General features: G+C 38.3%; 1 long non-coding RNA gene across 5 annotated transcripts in view; it reads left to right on the forward strand.

Moving 5' to 3' along the window:
* The window catches only part of LOC143667190 (uncharacterized), a 150504-nt gene that overhangs the window by 22085 nt on the left and 115895 nt on the right, over positions 1 to 12524 (forward strand). For 4 of the 5 annotated variants that reach the window (XR_013167940.1, XR_013167941.1, XR_013167943.1 and 1 more), the window contains exon 4: positions 7458 to 7625. The exons of the other annotated variant lie outside the window; for it this stretch is intronic. This is a non-coding gene — a long non-coding RNA (uncharacterized LOC143667190). The remainder of the gene's footprint in view (positions 1 to 7457; positions 7626 to 12524) is intronic. 5 annotated transcript variants of the gene reach the window in all.

Here is a 12524-nt window from a genome sequence, read left to right on the forward strand (position 1 = left end):
TAGCAAAAACCCATGGGAATATCTAGAAAACATCTAGATTTAGGGACAGTTTCGCGAAGGCACTGTTATTGTATTCAAGTTTTTAACATAAAATGGGGCAACAAGATATTCATAGCAGACAATTATAAAATCATGGCTATAATTTACATGTACTGAAAAGACTAGTATTAGGTGAACATTAATTTTTAAAGAAGGGGCAAAGTCTGAGAAGAAAACAGGAGGAAATATCAAAAACATATATGAAGTAGTTCCATAATCATAGCCAGACAATTCCACATGTACCTGGCAGAGGAAATTGTCTTTTAATTTTGTGGTTTATGGTGTGCTTCTGGATAAGCATTTGTGTAAAATTGATGCTTCGTAAGGATCAGTTAGAATTTGCAACCGTGGCTATTTGCAGATCTACATCTGTCTTACATTTTGCTTCATATCAATACCATAATATTGTAAGTTGGATGACTTATTTTCAAAGTCCTAAATTATAGCTAATTCACTGTTTTAAAATAATTTGGTTAAAAATCAGTTAAAGCCTTTTGGGAGTGGGTCTGGGGGTAGGAGGAGCTGTAAACTGAACAAAGGGAAATGCCATCACCCAGCTGACTGGAAACCTTAGATGCTGAATTTTTTGACTGAACAATTTGATGATCCCAGGAGATTACTGAGTCAGACTGCCTTTAAAATCAGTATCAGGTTGCTTGGAGACTTGTAGTTTGCTAGCTGCCAGAATGCAACACACCAGAGATGGATTGGCTTTTAATAAAAGGGAATTTATTTTGTTCGTTCTTCAGAGAAAAGGCAGCTAACTTTCCACTGAGGTTCTTTCTTACTTGGGAAGGCACAGGAAGATCTCTGCTGGCCTTCTCTCCAGGCCCCTGGGTTCCAAAAACTTTCCCCGGGGTGACTTCTTGCTGCATCTCCAAAGGCCTGGGCTGAGCTGTGAGTGCTGTGATGAGGAATGCTGAGCTGCTTGGGCTGTGCTATGTTGCACTCTCTCATTTAAGCACCAGCCAATTAAGTCAAACATTCATAGCAGCAGGCACACCTCCTAACCGACTGCAGATGTAAATCAGCAACAGATGAGGTCCACCTACCATTGGCTCATGGCCACAGCAACAGAACTAGGTGCCTTCACCTGGCCAAGTTGACAACTGAATCTAACCACCACAGAGCCTCAGCAGTTGAGACTTTCATTTCATTCAATAAAGATTGTTGAGTATGTGAAAAGATAAAGAGACAATGAGGACTCTGTCATAGTCATCATCAAGGAATGCACTGTGTAGGGGGAGGTAAGGATCAGTGAGGATCCAGAGTCAGGTATTGTAACTGATGTGTGCACACTGTGAGGGCAGGAGGAGGGACCATTGGTTCTGGAAGGTCTCATCTGACTTCCCCAGCTGATCCCCCTCTTCAAAATCGAGCTGCTTCAAGAAGGGCATTCTTGCCAGCCCAGGATGAAATTGAAAAGCCTGGAGCTTCTCTGAAGCAGTTTAGTGTGTGATAAGCCAGGTGGATGAGAAGAATCCGAGTCTTAGAGCCAAAAGGGACAGTGTCAGTCTCCCACATGCAGGCCATGTAGGGCTGCATGGTGGTGTGCAGCTTTCCGGGTGTCTCTGGGAGGCTCCCTGTGAGGCCCGTTGTCACATGTCACTTTGGGGTTGCCACTGCAAATGTATCTGTGTACACCTAAAGGCTTTGAGCTGCCATGGTGATGTTCTACTATAAAATGCTTTGGTACCCACCCCCCCATTTTGTTTTAAACGAACACATGCAACTTGGCCAGAGTCAAGAAATGTGGATTTGAATTCAGCGAGGACCTAAATATACTTGGGGAAGTGAATTCCTGTCTTTGATCTTTAGTTTCCTCAACTGTCTGGCAAGCAGTTTGGATGAAATGACATCCAAGACTCCTTGGAGTTCCAGCAATGCTGGATTCTGTAAATCCCAGAGTAATTTTCCCTGCATGCTTTTTAAGGTACATTGCTTAAGGCCCACCTGTTCAGTCTTCTTCCTGGCCCAGCCTTTACTGTGAGTTCTAGAAGAATGATTTAAAAAAATAAACCACTATGTGTAGGGGACTTTTATATCTTCCTTTTGTTTTCTCAGTTGGCCTATATATTTTTTCCAGGATAAGCACAGTACTTACCTAATGTTGCAGGCTAGATGAAAAATGTCTCCTCTGTGCATCACATACTATGTTGATATTCTCTAGTTTCTGTGTCTGTCCCCCTGACCTAGTATAAGTTCCAGGAGACCAAGGACCAGAATTTATTTCTTTACATTACCAGGCACATAGGAAGTACACCATACATATTATTATTGTTATTTTTAATCCTTCTCCTTCAGAATCCTTGATACAGGTACTAGCCTGTGATAATCACTGCTTTTGGGTTTCCTTCCTTTTCCTGCTCTGGTTCATCCTATGTTTTCTCACATTTCCCATTCCCATTTGCTGGTGTAAGAGTACAGAAAGGTCCATAGGAGACAGGGAAGAGAGCAGGAGGAAAGGGAAGCTCAAAAGTGCCCTGTGGGCACTGAGAAAAAGAACAGGCAGCTGCCTGTGTGTCCTGTAGGCCCTTCAGCCACATTTCATGCTATTCCATATGTTCTCGGGTGCTTGGGGAATAAATGTATGGTAGTTTTGGCTAGTGGTCTGGGCCAGGGAAAGAGCCAGAATTAAAATGGGACAGAGGCACCAATAATTGAAGGCTGGTGTTCTAGTTTGCTAGCTGCCAGAATGCAACACACCAGAGACAGATTGGCTTTTAATAAAAGGGGATTTATTTTGTTAGTTCTTTGGAGGAAAGGCAGCTAACTTTCCACTTAGGTTCTTTCTTACAGGGTAATCTCTGCTGGCCTTCTCTCCAGGCCTCTGGGTTCCAACAGCTTTCCCCGAGGTAATTCCTTTCTGTATCTCCAAAGGCCTGGACTGAGCTGTGAGTGCTGAGATGAGGTATGCTGAGCTCCTTGGGCTGTGCTACGTTGTGCTCTCTCATTTAAGCACCAGCCAATTAAGTCAAACGTCATTCATTGCAGCAGGCATGCCTCCTAGCGGACTGCAGATGTAATCAGCAACAGATAAGGTTCACATGTCCGCAGCAACAAAACTAGGTGCCTTCTTCCTGGCCAAGTTAACAGAATCTAACTACCACAGCTGGTGACCATAAAGTTACACTTATTTCAAAAACTTAATACAAATCTGTAATAGTGTTGAGAGTAAGTTTTGAGAAAGCTTTCTTTTGTTTTGATTTATGATAGAGAACTATAACTGTCAGTATTTTAATTCAATTACTCATTTGGGTCCCCAGAGTCTCTTGAAGTAGTAAACATTTAAAAACTGTGCTTATTGGCAGTGAATGTGGGAGTGGCTTCCTCTCTTCTGGCTGTATGTGGAAAGGAGATTCACATAACAGAAGCACTAAGCCATTTATGCACAGTTAGAAGAGTGAGCACTTATGTTTTACATAAGGAAAAAAAGGAACATACTGAATTTCAAAGTGAGAAAACCAGTGTTCGAGAAAACAGTATTCAGAAAAATTGGGGGAAATGAGTTGTACCAAAAATGTGTAAATTGCAGAAAGTAAGGAGACATCTTGAATGACATAGATTTAAATGACATTAGTCACATAATTTTATATGTACTATAATTTAGATTATGTTGATGGATTTTTATGAAACATCCATTTTTTTCATAAATATAACCCCAAATTTCCTGTTTTATCCCCTTTCTTTTATGCAATTCAAGGGTGTGAATTATATTCACAATATTGGACCACTGAAATATCCATATATTTTGAAAATGAATGCAACAGGACTGAGTTTTCAGCTTAAATGCTACAGAGACTCAGTGTGTGTAGACCTTATTTTATATTAAATATTGCCGAGAAGTTTTATGAAAGGCCATGCCCATTTCTTCAGTTTTATTTAATCTTCCTATGTGATGATTTCATTTGCTTCCCATGTATTATAAGAAATCTAGAAAGTTACATTTCAATTTGATCAGAAAATCTGGATCTGAAAAAATAATTAAGTTTAAATTGTTTCTTTTTCTTTTTATTAAACTCCTCTAGATACCTGCATTTTAATCAGATAGAAACTTTGAATCCAGAATCATTTCAACATTTACCAAAGCTTGAGAGGCTGTAAGTTGTATTTTGCTCTTTAACCTTACATTTTTACTTGAAGGTCATTAGTGTCTCTGGCTTCTGCTCATTTGCTTTGTAGAGTTTAGGTCAGTGCCCATGAAAATATCTGAAAACTATTTTGGTGCACAATCTATCTTGCTAGGCTAATTAACAAGTCAGAATTTGGGTTTATAATTTTCCTTATTTGTGAATGGTCATGAGATAGTAAAAAAAAAGTTCTTTTCTGAACTAATTAACATTGCTTTTAAATTCGTTTCTACTAAGTAAATATAATCACTGAACTATGAATGAAAGCTAATATACTGCTTATACTCTTTCTACAAAAAGTTGATTTGTTATATTCTCTCTTTCAACAGATTTTTACATAACACCAAATTACACATTTAGTTCCAGAAACATTTAATCACTTGGAATCTATGAAAAGATTTTAAGTATAATACCTTTTGTGTTTCCTTTTCAGCAAAATCTAATTTCTCTGTGTTATTCATTTACCTGATTCTTTTTAATCAGGGATTATGGAGTCCTTATAATAATCAGAATATGCATTATGAAAGAGTAAAGACATGGAGAACAGATTAAATCAATTAAAGTGTAAAACTGAATACATGGATGACTCAGAGAATGTGGCAATAAATTAGTCTTTTAATAGGGACCATGAGATCAGTCACCAAAATTAGAAGAGGAAGACATTTTTTTTAAAACCATCTTTAAATTCTTGAAATAAATTTTTAATGCTGTGGTGCGTATTTCACTTGTAGACCTAACATCAGTCTAGACACAGTCTCTATACTGTATTCCATCCCTTTTATTTTAGGATGTATATAACTAAAATTTATTAGGTACACTGAAGACTATCCATTTTTTAAAGGCCTCCACACCTAAGTCCTCTTTATACTAAGTAATGTCTTACAATCAAAAGAAAGTTATTTGACATCTTTTTGTGTTTTCCTTCATTATCTTGAAGGTCATTATTTTCAGTTAGATACTGCTGAGTGCCTGCTCTGTAGAATTCAATGAACCAGACCCAAGAGAAAAATAGAAAACTTGGAGAAACAAGCTCTGATCCAAAAGGGGTGTTTTGTTTGTTTGATTCTCTTCAGTGAAATAAAATAAAATAAGACATATACCTTAAGACTATTTTTTATTTTTTTTCTTTAGGATAGGTAAGAAATCACCAGCCAAACTAAGAACTACATTCTAGTTGGGACAATAAGATAAAATTCCTTTGTATTTGATAGATGAGAGAGAGTATAAGACATATACCTGAAGACTATTTTTTATTTTTTTTTCTTTAGGATGAGTAAGAAATTACCAGCCAAACTAAGGACTACATTCTAGTTGGGACAAGAGGATAAAATTCCTTCATATTTGATAGATGAGAGAGTAGCAAAGAAATTGCCAGATAAATTACTGTAGAAAAGAACCAAGAAGAGTTTGTAGAAAAGAACCAAGAAGAGTTTAAGGTGGATGAAGTTTAATTAGAATCTGGAATATACTGACAGTCATTTTTTCTGTATTTTCATCTTCCTTCCAGATGTTTGGGAGACTCCTTGTAGATGAATGCCATCTTTTTTATCTAGATACTTCCCTTTCTCTCTTCAGTTTGCTCAGCTATGTGGCTCACTCTATAAAATCTTAGGTTTAGATCCAGTGGTAACATTTTACTAGTACTAGGTAGAGAGGGCTCATGGCGTCCCTGTTCCTATATCTGTGCCAAAGAACTCTCTAACCTCCCCTTCCATCGTTGCAACCATCCTTGTGAATCCACTGCTGCCCTCCCCACCCATCCCATCTCCTCTGTTCCCTCTGAGTTCCTGATAGCAGTGGCCTCATTAAATGTGTCAATTTTCTCACTTCTGAAGCATACAGGGCTGGTGTGTTTCTTCCTCTGGCGCTCTCCAGTAGGGACTGCTCAGATACCAGCCATCTAATGTACTCACCAGAGTTTAAGCCTGTAGTTCTGTACTGAAATGTACAGGTTATGCTTTTTAGCAGTAGACTTTAGAGTCACATGGAGCTGGTTCAGATATGGGGTCCACCACAGCTTGTTGAGTGTGCTTGTGTAAATTAGTCAACCTCTCCAAGTCACAGAGTAGAAATCATACCATACTGGAATTGCATTATTTCTGCTTTTTACTTAATAGATTATTGTTATACCTGTTTGTCAAAACAGTGACAATTTCATTAGTAGGGTCAGTTTCTGTCAGTTGACTCTGATCTATTCCTGGAGAAACATGGCTGGGAGATGTAACTTCACTCAGTCCTCAGTTTCCTCTCTCACTGTGAGAGCTTTTGGCTATGTGAATAGGAACTTTGTTTTAAGCTTAACTTAAAATTCGGGCTCTGCCACATTGTAGCTTTCTGACCCTGAGTAATTCACTTGAACTTCTCTGGATCTCCTTTCTTTATTTCCACATTAGAGATCTAGTACCTACCTCATAAGATTTTTAATAATGAGTCAATTCATGAAAAACTCAGATGACAGTGTATGTCTTTTACGTATTGTCTAGCTATTTCTAGCACTCCTTTCTCTATTACTACTATGCCTTTGTATGGGGTTTAACTGAACAAACAACAGTCTTTTCCAGCGGTGGAGGCAAAAAAATCAAAACAAAACCAAAACAACTACCTGCCTATATTATACTTTTTGAGAGATATGTCAAGCTTCAGAATGACACTTCATCAGAAATTTCCCAGAAAAAATTTATTTATATATAATTTTTTGCCTTATGGCTTTAGAAATAAACCCTAGGCATAGGATGCAACTTTATTGTAATAGTCTACCTTTTAAGATGCTTAGGGATTAAGTGAGATAATGTATACAGTTCCTGATATGTTGAGTTCAATGATGGTGATAGTTTTGTTGTTGTAATTATTATCATTGGTTTTTCTGCATGCTTCCTGTCCTATCTCATTCTTAGAACTTTTCTTGATAGATGCAGCCTATATTTGTCCCTTTGTCTTGAGCTTAAAATATATTTGAGCACTCATTTTAATCATTCACTGCCTTGTTCCATCTTTATCTAGTGTTATTCTAGGTCATTTATTTTTTCACTCTTGAGTTTTTCTTTGTATTGAATTATGTATATAGACTTCACTTCCCCAACTAGCCCAAGGCTCTGAGGGCTGGACTGTCTCAGAATTTGTTGTAAAAAGCATAGTCTTATCCCAAAGCTTTATAGCCATTAAGCACCACTTTGGGTTTGTTGATTCAAGTTCATATGTGATTTTGGAATCAAGAGGCCCTTGTCTGTCTAAGATGGATTAACATTTACTTATTTCCATTTCTCACTGGCTGCATCTTCCTTTGCAAAGGCAGCTGGACTCTAACGCACTTCACTGTGACTGTGAAATCCTGTGGCTGGCAGATTTGCTGAAGACCTATGCCAACTCTGGTAATGCCCAAGTGGCAGTGACCTGTGAATATCCTAGAAGAACCCAGAGACGATGTGGCAACCATCACCCCAGAAGAGCTTAACTGTGGTGAGTTAAGCACTTGGTACTTATGCTAGTGGAGCTCAGCTCTATCGGGCATCTCAGTTTAATCTCCACTGTCTGTTTTGGTGTGTTGGCATTCCAGTAATGATTTTATGATGTATCACCGGCTCTTCATTTGCGGTGTCCTTCTAAAAATTACTTCATGGCTGGGATCGGATAAGGAGCCTCCTTTGAGAAGCACTGCTCTGTAGGATCTATAAGAAAGTATTTGGTAATATAGTTAGGTCCTACTTTAAGGTTCCCTTGCTACATAGCAAAGCAAAATGGAACAAACTGCCACTACTGCTCCCTCATGTCCCCTCCAAGTATCTGTCTTTGAAAACTGAGCTGCCCTACTCACAAAACTAATTGATGGTGATAGAAGTGAGGATGGTAGTTACTTGTAGGGTGGTGCCCAGTGGCAGATATCAATTGGGAATGGGCGTGAGGGAGCCTGAGTGGGAGCTGGAAATGTTCGGTGTCTTGATCTTGGTGGTGGTTACACAGGGATATATGTATGTGAAAGTTCATTGATCAGTATGCTCTAGGTTTGTGCACTTTACTGTACATATGTAATGCCATAATAAAAATAATTACCATAAGAAAAGAAACGAAAATCAGATTGCAGGGCAGAATCTTCTTTGTAAACACCAAAGGAATTGTTCAAAATTTTCTTTTCTTACGATTCACTTTTTTTTGTTGCTATAATTAGGTTTTCAATTGTTTATCCAAAGTATCCTTTTTTTTTCCTATATTAAAAACAACATTTCAGTGATAGAATGCTTGCCTTCCATGCGGGAGACCCAGGTTTGATTCCCTGACCATGCACCAAAACCAAAACCGAAACCAAAAACAATAACGTAAAGGAACCTAAAACTCAGTAAATACGCATGATCTTACTAATAATGTAAATGAATTTGTCATAATTTTTTTTCATTCATAAATTTTATCCTTTGTGTATATATTTTCCCAATAATTGCCTCAACTGCAGGGAGGTGCCCACCCCCCCCAAGTTTTACTCTTTTATCCGTATCTGTATCCAAATGTTGGTTGGTGAAGGGGCTACAAAACCTCCCATCCCTCACTTCAATGTGGCAAAACTCTGTAGGGTACCCCAGTTCCAGGGCTCCTTTTGGGATCAATTGAGGCCAGTATTGCAACTGCATCTGAGCCCAACATCTCCCTTCACCCAGTCCTGCGGCCCTAATTCCCCTACAGGTATTGCCCCTTAGGAGACTCCCCAATAAAAATCCTGCAATCTTAACTCCCTCCCAGATGAAACAACTTTAAAACAGTTGCATAATATAAGATTGTTGACATTGCATTATTTTGAGGGTGTTTAATTGAGTAACTATAATTATTTTTTATGACAGCTCTATTGAGATATAATTCACACACCATTAAAATACACCTTTTATAAGGTACATGAGTGATTTTTAGTATATTCACAGAGTTGTAGAGTCCGAGTAATGAATTAGTAATGTAAAAAGTATTGAAAATGTTCTTTTCTGATAGTGATGGGGAGCCATAGAAAGATATGATAAAAGAAAGACAGGATGAGGTTTATATTCTAGAAAGCCCTTTGGCAGCTATACAGAGAGTGAATCAAAGGATGTTATGAATGGAAGCAGGGAGACCATTTGGAGGCTGGTACAGTGATCCCAGAGGCTCCAAAGGCCTTAGAGCAGGAGGAGCTGAGAAAGCCCAGCATCTTACTATAGGAAGCGAGGCCTGAGTCACCTTAGGCCTGAGTCAGAAATGCATCCCAGGTTTCTGATGTGGGCTACAAAATGCATGGGAACAGACAGTTCTCTGCTTTAGAAAATGGAAGGGAATTGTTCAAGAGTAGTACAAGTTAAATTTTAGACATGTCAAGTTTGACATTGCTGACCATATTTGTGCTATTAAGATGTCAGATGTTGTGCAGTGTACTGCATACACACATATATGTATGTGTCACCACAAATGTATATGGTAGGTGAAGGAGTACCTTAAGGCTTGGAGAGGTTGAGTATCTTTTCAAAAATCTTCGAAGTTTGTAAGTGACTAAGGCCAGAATTGAATGAAGGTCTGCTAATGATCATGCTGGATTTCTTATTGGCTGCCAAAGGGAGCTATCCTGGAGGTGGTTGCATATGTAGGCTTGGAGTTCAGGAGAGATCCCTGCAGTAGGGGTAAATGATTGGGAACTATATAAGCAGTTGAGAATCTCCTCATAGAACATCAGAGTGTGGGAAATGCTAGCATTCAGGAGGTAGAAGCATTGAAGCTTCTATAGAGAAGCCCATATCTGTTGGGGTCAGAAGCATTAGAGGAGGGACACATAGGAAGGACATATAGTGCAGCTTTGTCATCTGTGCTGCACTTGGCTTTCTATAGACTTTTACTCTAAGGTTGACTTCTAGATAAAAATCATTATTTTTCAATGTTATTCAATAAAAATAGTTATTAACTGAGTGCCCCTATATAAAGGGGTTATACTGTCTTAAAGAGTAGATAGACCATGGAAGGCGATTATTTTTTTAACTTTTTTTATTAATTAAAAAAAATTAACAAACAAAACATTTAGATATCATTCCATTCTACATATACAATCAGTAATTCTTAATATCATCACATAGTTGCATATTCATCATTTCTTAGTACATTTGCATCGATTTAGAAAAAGAAATAAAAAGACAAAAGAAAAAGAAATAAAATGATAATAGAGAAAAAAAAGACTATACATACCATACCCCTTACCCCTCGCTTTCATTTACCACTATTTCAAACTGAATTTATTTTAACATTTGTTCCCCCTATTATTTATTTTTATTCCATATGTTCTACTCTTCTCTTGATATAGTAGCTAAAGGGAGCATCAGACATAAGGTTTTCACATTCACAGAGTCTCATTGTGAAAGCTATATCATTGTTCAATCATCATCAAGAAACATGGCTACTGGAACATAGCACTACATTTTCAGGCAATTCCCTCCAGCCTCTACTACATCTTGAAAAATAAGGTGATATCTACTGAATGCATAAGAATAACCTCCAGGATAACCTCTCGACTCTGTTTGGAATCTCTCAGCCATTGATACTTTGTCTCATTTTACTCTTCCCCCTTTTGGTCGAGAAGGTTCTCTCAATCCTTTGATGTTAATTCTCAGCTCATTCCAGGATCTTTGTCCCACGTTGCCAGGAAGGTCCACACCCCTCTAAGTCATGTCCCATGCAGAGAGGGGGAGGGTGGTGAGACTGCTCATCATATTAGCTGGAGAGAGAGGCCACATCTGAGCAACAAAAGAGGCTCTCTTGGGGGTGACTCTTAGGCCTAAATTTTAAGTAGACTTGACCTATCCTTTGTGGGGTTAAGTTTCATGTGAACAAACCCCAAGACTGGGGGCTCAGCCTATAGCTTTGGTTGTCCACACTGCTTGTGAGAATATCAAGAATTCAACTTGGGGAAGTTGAATTTCTCCCCACTCTCACCATTCCCCAAAGGGGGCTTGCAAATACTTTTCCAGTCACTGATCAAATCATTCTGGGATTCATCGGGGGATCACTCTGGACAAACCAACAAAATCTCATGTGCTACATGAGATTCCAAGTACTTATGACATTCAATCAAACTATCTACATGAGTTATATTAGGAAATGCCCTAGTCAAAATCTAAATTTTGTAACAAATAAACATTTTTTGCTTTAGTCTCACACATAAGGTGACATTTTAAAGTATTAATTATCATCTATTTTCAGCACCCTGCAGTAATGACATTCCTTTGTTCTTCCTCATGCCAAAACATTTTTAAAATTTGTACATTGTACATTTCACATTATTATACACTCTAGGCATTCCTAGATTATACCATCTTGATCTTTAACATCTGTCTTTCTTTCTGACTTCATTTATGTCCCCAGCCCTCCTCCCTCTATCATTCTCACATGCAGCTTCATTCAGTGTTTTAACATAATTACATTACAGTTAGGTAGCATTGTGCTGTCCATTTCTGAGTTTTTGTATCCAGTCCTGTTGCACAGTCTGTATCCCTTCAGCTCCAATTACCCACTATCTTACCCTATTTCTATCTCCTGATGGTCTCTGTTACCAACAACATATTCCAAGTTTATTCACTAATGTCGGTTCATATCGGAGAGACCATACAGTATTTGTCCTTTAGTTTTTGGCTAGTCTCACTCAGCATAATGTTCTCTAGGTCCATCCATGTTATTACATGCTTCATAAGTTTATTCTGTCTTAAAGCTGCATAATAGTCCATCATACGTATATACCACAGTTTGTTTAGCCACTCTTCTGTTGATGGACATTTTGGCTGTTTCCATCTCCTTGCAATTGTAAATAATGCTGCTATAAACATTGGTGTGCAAATGTCCATTTGTGTCTTTGCCCTTAAGTCCTCTGAGTAGATACCTAGCAATGGTATTGCTGGGTCGTATGGCAATTCTATATTCAGCTTTTTGAGGAACCGCCAAACTGCCTTCCACAGTGGTTGCACCATTTGACATTCCCACCAACAGTGGATAAGTGTGCCTCTTTCTCCACATCCTCTCCAGCATTTGTCATTTTCTGTTTTGTTGATAATGGCCATTCTGGTGGGTGTGAGATGATATCTCATTGTGGTTTTGATTTGCATTTCTCTAATGGCCAGGGACATTGAGCATCTCTTCATGTGCCTTTTGGCCATTTGTATTTCCTCTTCTGAGAGGTGTCTGTTCAAGTCTTTTTCCCATTTTGTAATTGGGTTGGCTGTCTTTTTGTTGTTGAGTTGAACAATCTCTTTATAAATTCTGGATACTAGACCTTTATCTGATATGTTGTATCCAAATCTTGTCTCTTATTGTGTAGGCTGTCTTTTTACTTTCTTGATGAAGTTCTTTGATGCACAAAAGTGTTTAATTTTG

The sequence above is a fragment of the Tamandua tetradactyla genome, chromosome 23, assembly GCF_023851605.1.
Source record: "Tamandua tetradactyla isolate mTamTet1 chromosome 23, mTamTet1.pri, whole genome shotgun sequence".
Lineage (NCBI taxonomy): Eukaryota > Metazoa > Chordata > Mammalia > Pilosa > Myrmecophagidae > Tamandua > Tamandua tetradactyla.